Here is an 11,210-nt window from a genome sequence, read left to right on the forward strand (position 1 = left end):
ATAAGCAGATTTTTCTGAGTCATGTGGTCAAACAAACACCTTAGAACTTTCAAAATTTAGATTTTTGGTTTAACACCATTCTATAAATAAGCCATACTCCTATGGTGAATATAGCTAGACTTCCATTGCTTTGTTCCAGCTCTTTGAGTTAGGCCATCTTGAAGAATTTAGAGCAATTATTTGATCACACATTTTCTAATTGACAAAAAAATGTTAATAGTATCTTCAAAATCCCTTACTCCCTAGCTGCCAAAGGAACGTGCATGGAACAGATGCCAAAGACAGCTTGGAAACTTTCGAGAGGGTTGGAAACAGCAGTTCCTATTAGTCTCTCTATCTACTGTATCCAGGGTTGGCATCAGAAGCAGTCACTGTGCTTGCCAAGGACTCAGGTGGCATCCTGAAGGGACTACTACTTATGAAGCCATGTGGTGATTTGTATTCCTTTCAAATTCCAAGACAAAAATAGAGACCATGTATATGGATGCTAACCCTTAATTGGGAAAAAAAAAATTGTTTCAATAAAATGTTGTCTTTTAATAGTTTATTCCAAAGTTCATGCTCAATATTGGACACTAATCCAACAGATTGTAGCAAGGTTTTGTGCAAAATGACCACCTTCTTCTAATTTGTCTGGCTGAATATTTCCTGTACCTTATAAAAGAGGGATAGGATGTCCTGGGTGAAACCATCAACATCAGGTCTGCAGTCACCTTGAGAGCCACAGCTCCCTGCTTTTCCTCACCCTCTGAGCTCTGACTTCTACAGACCTTTCTTTCTTGTTTATATCTGCCACTATCTGTCTTGCTGAGGTCCTACTGTGCTTTCTTACCCTATGCCGTCTCCTCAAAACTATTTTCTCCAACTCTATTTCATACTACCATTTAATTTTTCCTTCAGTTACACCTTTCATAAATACTTCCATTTTAGTCCTTATACTAAAGTCTGACTTGCAGGCAAACTGCAAAAGCAATAAAAACAACCCCTTTCTATGCCTCAATTTTAACACCTATAGTATAGCATTCTGTTTGTCTATTGGTATATCAGTATCACCACCTAGATTTTGACCTCTGTGAAAGCTGACGCTAGATCATATTTACCACTCTCCTTCTAATCTTGGCTTTGGAACTGACACATAGCAGATGATGAATCAATAATGGTTAAATAAATGAGAGAAAAAAAGGTCCTTATTCTTTAAGGAAAAAAAAAGCTTTCTATACATAAAAGAGACAGTTAAGTTTTATTTTCTATATTTCTTACCAGAATGTGGCCCCTGGGGTCAAATCCTGACTCCTTCACTTGGTACCTGTTTTACTTTTTCAAGCTGATTCAGTTCAGTTCAGTTCAGTTGCTCAGTCATGTCCGACTCTTTGCAACCCCATGAATCGCAGCACACCAGGCCTCCCTGCCCATCACCAACTCCCAGAGTTCGCTCAAACTCACGTCAATTGAGTCGGTGATGCCATCTGGCCATCTCATCCTCTGTCATCCCCTTCTCCTCCTGCCCCCAATCCCTCCCAGCATCAGAGTCTTTTCCAATGAGTCAGCTCTTCGCATGAGGTGGCCAAAGTACTGGAGTTTCAGCTTTAGCATCAGTCCTTCCATTGAAGACCCAGGGATGATCTCCTTTAGAATGGACTGGTAGGACCTCCTTGCAGTCCAAGGGACTCCCAAGAATCTTTTCCAACACCACAGTTCAAAAGCATCAATTCTTCGGCGCTCAGCTTTCTTCACAGTCCAACTCTCACATCCATACATGACCACTGGAAAAACCAAACCTTACTTTGTTGGCAAAGTAATGTCTCTGCTTTTGAATATGCTATCTAGGTTGGTCATAACTTTCCTTCCAAAGAGTAAGCGTCTTTTAATTTCATGGCTGCAGTCACCATCTGCAGTGATTTTGGAGCCCCCAAAAATAAAGTCTGACACTGTTTCCACATCTATTTCCCATGAAGTGATGGGACCAGATGCCATGATCTTCATTTTCTGAATGTTGAGCTTTAAGCCAACTTTTTCACTCTCCTCTTTCACTTTCATCAAGAGGCTTTTTATTTCCTCTTCACTTTCTGCCATAAGGGTGGTGTCATCTGCATATCTGAGTTTACTGATATTTCTCCCAACAATCTTGATTCCGGCCTGTGGTTCTTCCAGCCCAGCGTTTCTCATGATGTACTCTGCATATAAGTTAAATAAGCAGGGTGACAATATACAGCCTTGACGTACTCCTTTTTCTATTTGGAACCAGTCTGTTGTTCCATGTCTAGTTCTAACTGTTGCTTCCTGACCTGCATATAGGTTTCTCAAGAGGCAGGACAGGTGGTCTGGTATTCCCATCTCTTTCAGAATTTTCCACAGTTTATTAAGCACTGTAAAATAAAAATATTAATAATGACCACCTTGAGGAGTTATGGCAATAAATAAATGAGATAATGAATATAAGGACCTCACCCTTGTGTCTAGTGTAAACTGAATTCAATTAATATTAGCTTGCAACATATTTATTATAGATAAACAAATAAGCTTCTTAGTTATTTCTAAGTTGTATTGGGCACATAGATGCATTTGGGTCATGTTATGTTCACGAAAATAATATAGATAAATAATTAAGCTGATAGGATGGTTAACATTCTCTCATAAAAGGATAAATAGAATCAAATGCTCTAAATAAATAAATTTTTTAAAAAAGAATGTCATTTAAGACTACTTGGCTGTATTTTTAATGTTAGACTATATTCCACTATGGATGAATAGTAAAATTTGTATATTTTAAAATCAATTCGAATAATTCTTTCCTCTGGGTGGTAATGTCACCAGGTTTCTATTTCAATTTTTAATTTGCTTTGTTTACAGTGCCATTTAATTTTATTTTGTACTATGTTAAAATGTATGTGTTTCTAAATTCATAGCTGTGTAATAAGGTATATTTAGAATGTTTGCATTTTTTCTTTTACAGATTAGACTTTATTAGTATTTTAGGTTGTAATAGAGAATTTCATAGACTATATAATTAGATGTTTAGGAAAGAGAAAATATTTTGTTTTGGTCATAATTTTATAAATGTTTCATATTGCTTAATAATAAAAATGCCTCTTCTAATTTGTTGTTTAAACTATCTTTCAATAGGAACACCTCATTTGTGAGGTGCTATAAGCAAAATCTTATAAAAATAAAGAAAATATTATGTACATGCATTTTTTTATTGCGGTAAAAAATCCATAATGTGAGACCTATCCGCCTAACAAATTTTTAAGTGTACTGAACAGTATTAACTATAAGCATAATGTTTTGCAGAAGATATCTAGAACTGTCTCGTCTTGTATAACTGAAATTTATATCCATTAAACAGCGACTCTCCATAGTTACTCATAGATAGTAATTTATGTGTTTTTTCTTTAATGTTAGCCAAAATAGCTATGTGCGGCATGTCAACTCCTGCTTCCTGATCACCAGCTATGATAAGTTGTTTAACACCTGTAATAAAATTTTCCCATAGGAGGTAAAATTATCACTATTACTATTATTGTTATATCTAGCTCTATGCTTAGTCTGAATAAAAAATATAGAAAGATAGTGTATATCATTTAATAACATAGTATATACCATAAAATTTGTATTGGTATTGATGATACAATTATTTTATTCTATTGATATGCATAAAGGTATTGGCATTAATAAAATCTACTGAGTGCAAATAGATTGTCCATCACCAAGCTAGGGGTTTTCTATGTATTTGCTCATTTAACCTCATGACTACTCTATGTGGGAAAATTTATTATTACTCTTGTTTTATAGATGAGGTCACTGAAACTATTTAGAAAATAGTCTAAAATCATACTAGTAAGTAGTGGGTCTAAGATCTAACCCAAATCTACTTGATGAAAATCATGCACTGTTTTCTCTGGTATTATAATTGAAATTCAGAGAAATTAACTTAGATCACAAAAGTAGTGCATAGCAGTTTGAATTTGAAAGTCTGTATGGTCCCAAAGTCTGTTATTTCTATTCTATTATGTTGTTTCCAGTGGCACGTTTACAACAGTTCAGTTCAGTTCAGTCACTCAGTCATGTCCTACTCTTTGTGACCCCATGAACCGCAGCATGCCAGGCCTCCCTGTCCATCACCAACTCCCGAGGTTCACTCAAACCCATGTCCATTGAGTCAGTGATGCCATCCAACCATCTCATCCTCTGTCATCCCCTTCTCCTCCTGCCCTCAATCTTTCCCAGCATCAGGGTCTTTTCAAATGAGTCAGCTCTTCGCATCAGGTGGCCAAAGTACTGGAGTTTCAGCTTCAACATCAGTCCTTCCAATGAACACCCAGGACTGATCTCCTTTAGAATGGACTGGTTGGATCTCCTTGCAGTCCAAGGGACTCTCAAGAGTCTTCTCCAACACCACAGTTCAAAAGCATCAATTCTTTGGGCTCAGCTTTCTTTATAGTCCCAACTCTCACATCCTTACATGACAACAGAGACAAGATTAAACATTAATAGCAACTCGTATTGTTTATAATCTAATGTAAAAATGTGTGGATCAAATTAGCAACACTTTGGTGACCATTGTTACAAACTAAAAGTTTTTACCAATTCATTCAAGAAATATTTTTTTTAGCATGTACTTCATGAAAGGTACATTTCATATAGCTTGGAAAATAGCTTCCATTCTAAAGGGAAAGACAGATTTTGAAGAAATAATAATTTAATGTCAGAGAATGATCCATGCTATGAATAAAAAGGAGAATAAGGCACTTCCAAACACTATAGGGATTGGGGACGACAGAGGATGAGATGGTTGGATGGCATCACTGACTCGATGGACGTGAGTCTGAGTGAACTCTGGGAGTTGGTGATGGACAGGGAGGCCTGGCGTGCTGCGATTCATGGGGTCGCAAAGAGTCGGACACGGCTGAGTGACTGAACTGAACTGGACTGAAACAGTATAGTATGGAATGAGGGGATAGTACATTGTAACTTTACTGACACTAACAATCTCAAACAAAGCAATGGAAGTTAACATCAGTAGAGGTAAATCATACTGATAACTTTTGCCCTTGATAATGTGGTGAGAATTGCACCTTACTCTTGTGATCTTCCACCGCTAAACTCATTACTCCAGTCTAATCATGAGAAAAACATTAGTTCAGTCCTTATAGAGGGACATTATACAAAATAACTGACCAGTAATCCTCAAAATTGCCAAAGTCATTATGAACATTGAAAACTGAGAAGTTTTTACAGCCAAGAGGAAACTTAGAAGATTGAATGTAATGTGGGATACTTGAGGGATTCCAGAGCAGAAAAAGGACATTTGAGAAAAACAGAAGAAATCTGATTAAGTGTGGAGTTTATGGTGGCTCAGATGGTAAAGCATCTGCCTGAAATGCAGGAGACCAGTGTTCATCCCTGGGTGGGGAAGATCGTCTGGAGAAGGGAATGACAACCCAATCCAGTATTCTTGCCTGGAGGATCCTGGTGGGCTACAGTCCCTGGGATCGCAAAGAGTCGGCCATGACTGAGCGACTAACATTTTCACTTTCACTTTTAGTTAATAACAACATGTCAAGTTTATTAATTATGATAAATATACTATATTACTGAAAGATATTAATTAGGAATCCTGAGTGTGGGGTATATTGGAATTCTTTGTGTTACCTGCACAACTCTGTATATCTAAAACTATTCTTAAATAAAAAGTTTATGTAAAATCTAAAGGTCAGAGACAGATAAATAACAGATCCAAAGCATAAGCTATATTTCATGTATCCTTGCTGACATGCAAGTGGAGGCAATATGTGGCAAGGGATGAAGGTGACCTCTGGGAACAGTGTAGTCCCTGGCTGACAGCTTTCAAGAAGCCAGAACCTCAGTCCTACAAAGACAAGGAAATGAATTCTTCTGGCAACAAGAATGAACTTGGAAGTCTATTTTTCCCCCCAGAGCCTCCAGATAAGAAATCGGTTTTTCCAACACTTGATTTCAGCCTGATGACCCTGAGCAGGACTGACTCACATAATTTTTAGCTAATAAACAGGCGTTGTTTTAAACCTCTAAGTTTATGGTATTTTTTTTCTTATTCAGCAAATAAAAAGCTAATACAGAGATAGAATTAGAAACACTCCTGTTATCTTTTAACCCATGCCTACCATATGTGTATTTCTTGCATTTGTGAGTGTGAGAGAAGCAAGCAGGTAAGACTGACTTAGCTCCTTCCTCACACTTGGGTCAGCTTTCTGCTGAGATGAAAAATTCTGGTCTTCTCTCATTAGCTCACCTGGTGATGAGCTACCCAGGGTTGGGTCTGCTCCTACAAGGAAATATCTACAGTTGAAGTGGTTAAGTTAGAATAAGGGAGAGAGAGAAAGTTTGAATACATGGCAGCAATTACAAGCCATGTTTTTCTCTGTCTACTTTTTAGTAATAATGTTGATACTTCTATGAGAATCTTGATGGCTCTCACATCTGAATTCTCAATTGTTTCTGAGCTAGAGAGAGCAAGACAGGGTTGTTTATTGAAGTGTTGGTTTTCGGCAGTCAAAATGAAAGATAAACAGAAAATACTCCTTTCTAAAAAGTGTATCATTCTCATTATAACTAACAAGGAGAGTAGGGTCAGGTTACTGAGAACTAAGAGTACCAAGATGAAGCATTTTGGTTTAATGAATCAGAACATTTTTTTCTATAACAAAGGTGTGACACGATTAGAGTGAGATTTCAAAACGATTAGTTTTACAGTGCTAGGCCATGGGTGAGGGGTGGCTTGGGATAGAGTGTGTGGAAACAATTATGCCTATGCAAATATTATATAAAATGACTTACTTCTGAGCTTCATATAAAAACTGATCTTGGCTCAAACTGAGGCTTGCTTAATAGGCAAGAAGAAAGAATAGTCTGAAACATAAAACTGACTCCTTAAAGGCTTGAGACAGGCATATGTGCTTGTAAAAGTTGAATTTTTGCCAACTAACTTATAAAGAATAAAATGTCATCTCACTACTCTTAGCACTTGCAGCTGTATTTTCATTTCCATGCTTAGAGAAATGATTTTCGAAGAATTTTTCATAATACTTAAATTCGGCAAAATATAATATCTGTCATTTAGAGGCTTCAAGTTTTTAAAGATGGTGGTCATACAATCCTTCAAAAAGGTACATCGACCTTGAAAAACTGACTCTTCTTACTTCAAGTGTGAAAATTGGCCTATTGCATTAACAAAGTGAAATTTTAATCACTCTAAGCCATGAAGCTCCTTTGGTGAAATTTTGGACCCTGACACTTAAAAGCTAGTAAGGGAAATACGGTTCTAATTTTGCCTTCTTATAAATTTAAAACATTTTAGATGCCATTCCAGTCATGGATATCCCTTTAGGGCCATGGTCACTCAGATGTGCCGCAGAACTGCAAACACAAATCTGATTGGTATCAGCAGTCAGATTCCAGGTCCAATTTAGATGATGGGTGGAGGTTAGGTTATAGGCCAGAGAAAACAAAGCATTTCCCAGTCCCTACTACACTCCACAGAATTACATCGACAGGTTCCATGGCTTTCCCTGTGCCCTGTCCCTGGCATACACTGGTATATTGTCATATTCTTGATTCTCTTTCACTGTGACCATCAGATTTCCCAAAGCTTCTCAGGGTTGGATCATCAGCTAACTTTTATCTAACATGTAACCTCTAGACAACATAAAAGAGTAGTTAGATGGGTTAAAAAATAGCATTATGTTTCCAAATTTCAGATCCTGTTTCCACCATATAATGTCTCTGACCTTAACATACATGACTTTGCTTCTGGAGGTCTCAGTTTCTTCATCTGTTGACTGGGGTAAGTAAAATGGAGCTAAGAAAACAATATCTTCTGGCTCAATAAATTATTCTCTGTAATTTAACACATAATCAGTTAATCTGTGTATGAGTAAGAATTCATACACAGGAATGTATGGGGAACAGAATCAATAGGATGTGTAGATGTAGAAAGAGATTTATTTTAAGAAATTTAGTCACATGATTATGCAGGAGAACACATCCCAAGATCTGCAGGGTGAATCAGAAAGCTGGAGACCTGAGAGTCAGTGGTTAAGCTCCAGTTGGAGTTTGAAGGTTTGAAAACCAGAGAGTGGGTGGTGTGGTTCCCATCCAAAGGTCGGCAGGCTTCAGGAATAGCTGATAGTTCAGTTTGAGTCCAAAGGTAAGAATACAAACTGATGCCCCAGTTCTCTAAGATCACAGGGCCACTCTGTAGCAGAGCTAGAATTCAGAATTTAGAACTTTTTGGCTACAAATTCCATGTTCTCATAAGGAAATCACATTGCCAGTCTTTCTTTTTAAATAGAAAACAAACTGAGAAGGCAAAAACCAGAGCCCACAAAACTCCCTTCCAGTCCTATAGGTCCCAGTGCAGCTCTTTGCCAGTGTATGCATTTATATATAACCATGTGTGAAACATCTATGCCGTTTTTCTGAGAAGTTGAGTAGGTGGCATGTATTTCGACAGCCCATCTCTACCAAATGAGAGCTATAATATATATTTAAAGATGATGTCAGCCTTTCTAAATATAATTTTCAACTGTGCTGGGAAAAATATAAACTGCAGCACTGTAATAATCAACATATAAATAGCTCCCACATCTTTGCCATGCAAATTTGGATGATATTATGGAAGAAGGCTATCAAAAGGGGCCTTCTGTTACCACGGTTTCTGCTCACCAGTGAGCAGCTGGGATTGATGACATTTTTAGTTAAAGCCAGTTTGGAAAGGCTTTTATCCCAGAGAGATAAGCTAAAACCTCAAAATAAAACAATTCCAAACTGCCAATGTTTGATTGGTTTGAAGTTAAAACGATGGTATTAAATGCCTGGTTTTCTCACAGTTTTATAGAAAAAAATACACAGTGTTCCATTGCCCTTTGACTGTTGACAAACTGAACTTTCAGTTCTTTCTCTTGTGGGCTTTTCCTCCACCTGGAAGGGTTCAGGACATCCAACACCTCACTTCCAGGGCTAGGAGTGGAGTCTCATGCAGACTGAACATCCCTCAGGCCTCCTGAGCAGACAGTGCCTCCTCAGGAGGCACCAAACACCATGACCCTGGGAAGAGGTAGATATGCTGGTGATCTCATCCTTATCAGAAACCCATTGGGATTTCTTTTGAGAACAATGTGGAGAGATTCTTACTCATCCCCATCTCAGCTGTATAAGGGCAGCACTCTGGTGGAATTGTTGCTCGTGTTGCTAATTCCAGCTAAAGATAGGCAGGTATTTATTAATATATGGCAGAGGTCACAACCTAGAGGAGGGCATGGCAACCCACTCTGATATTCTTGCCTGAAGAATCCCCATGAACAGAGGAGCCTGGTGGGCTACAGTCTATGGGGTCGCAAAGAGTCAGACATGACTGAACGACAGCACAGAGGTCACAAACCAAATAGGTAGCCCTTGGCTATATCTGACTCTGAGGCCGATTTTTTATTGGGGGCAGCACAGTATTATATTTTTCCTTAACTTGGATACTTTTAGATGAGTCATATAATTCATCTTACTCCAGGCTCTACATTCTTGTTGTATATCTAGTCAGGCTCACACTTTATATCACCTGCCTGACTCTTTCAAGTACTTGAGTTTGGGTCTCTCTTTATGGAATTTTTGCTGTTGAACAACACTGCAGATAAGTTTTTTTTTTTTTTTTATATAAATTTATTTTAAATGGAGGCTAATTACTTTACAATATTGTATTGGTTTTGCCATACATCAACATGAATCCGCCACGGGTGTACACGCAGATAAAGTTTTGAAGAACGACTGCGTAAACCAAGTGATCTGGATCTAGAGATTCTCATTTGCTCAGAGAAAGCATAAACATAGGCGCAGTGGAAGAAAGACACCAGCTAGGAAGTACACTGTACGTAAGGGTCTTCTCTGTGGGATGCGTTACAATTCTGCCTTTGCTGTTTTAGCTTGTTAGTCAGTCTCTTGGATTGTAGATTATATTTTATTTATTTATTTATTTTTGGCTGCTCTGGGTCTTCACTGCTTTGTGTGGGCTTTCTTTAGTGGTGGCGAGTAGGGTTTCAGTGCACAAGCTTCTCCCTGCAGTGGCTTCTCTTGTTGAGGGTATGGGCTCCAGACACACGGGCTTCAGGAGCTGCATCGTGTGGGCTCAGTATTTGTAGCCCCGGGCTTCAGAGCTTGGGCTCAATACCTATGGCACAGGGGCTTAGCTGCTCCACTGAATGTGGGATCTTCCCAGACCAGGCATCAAACTCATGTACTGTGAACTGGCAGGCAGATTCTTATCCATTGTGCCACCAGGCAAGTCTGAATATCATGTTTTTTAAGTCAAACTTTCTTGCCTTGGTCTGAGCTCTGTACCTTTAAATAAGTTATTTTTCTTTCCTGTGATAGATACTTCGTTCAGTTTATTTTTTCCCCCAAAGTAACCACAATAACTCCTCTCTAAAGCACATATCTTTGAAATGTAACTGTGCTATTCCTCCTGTCATAATATAGCTCTATTTCTCTTGGACCTGGGCATGGCTATGTGACTTGCTTTGGCCAACAGGACATTAGAAATTTTAACACAAACAAGAGATTTGAAAAGTATTTCCTCACTAAGACTTGTCCTCTCTTTTTCTTTTTTTTTTTTTAATTTCACTCCACAACATGAATGAGCCCAAATTAGACTTTCAGAGCAATCACATGGAGGAAAGCTGAAGGTCGCTGACCAAAAGCCTACAAATGACTGAACATGTGAGTGAAGCCATTAAAGACCATCTGGTGCCAGGTATCAGCTGACTGCAGAGATTAGTTGAGTTAACTCATAACAGAAGATCTAGTTTTTGAATGCACAGAATTCTGAGACATAAGAGATTCTTGTTGTTTCAAGCCATTAATATGGGGGGTTGTTTGTTACACAGTAAAGTTAATCAACTACCCTCCAGTGTTACTTTGGAGTTATAAATAATATCCATAGATGACTGACCCAGAGACAGTTCCCCATAAATGAGATCTATATTATTCACTAGTTATCAATCTGAATGAGCTCCTAAGAACCTTAATTTTTAAGACAAATTGAGTTCTGCTTTTATTTTCCTTTTTTTGAAAATTGATCTTGACTCTCAGTAGTTCTTGATTCTGATGACTTGGTTTTAATGTTCCTCAAAATGACAGTATCACACCCCCAACCTTCCTTTGATAAATTCATCTCCATCACAGAA

General features: G+C 38.1%; 1 long non-coding RNA gene across 2 annotated transcripts in view; it reads left to right on the forward strand.

Moving 5' to 3' along the window:
- Nucleotides 1-8,611, forward strand: part of LOC102414346 — a 28,364-nt gene extending 19,753 nt beyond the window's left edge. Inside the window, exon 5 of one of the 2 annotated variants that reach the window (XR_003110663.3) lies at nt 7,737-8,611. This is a non-coding gene — a long non-coding RNA (uncharacterized LOC102414346). Of the gene's footprint in view, nt 1-246; nt 1,441-7,736 lie in introns of those variants that run through there. The other variant, XR_003110662.3, reaches the window with a different exon arrangement.
- The last annotated feature ends 2,599 nt before the right edge of the window (nt 8,612-11,210 follow it).

Source organism: Bubalus bubalis, chromosome 7, assembly GCF_019923935.1.
Source record: "Bubalus bubalis isolate 160015118507 breed Murrah chromosome 7, NDDB_SH_1, whole genome shotgun sequence".
NCBI classification, from domain to species: Eukaryota; Metazoa; Chordata; class Mammalia; order Artiodactyla; family Bovidae; genus Bubalus; species Bubalus bubalis.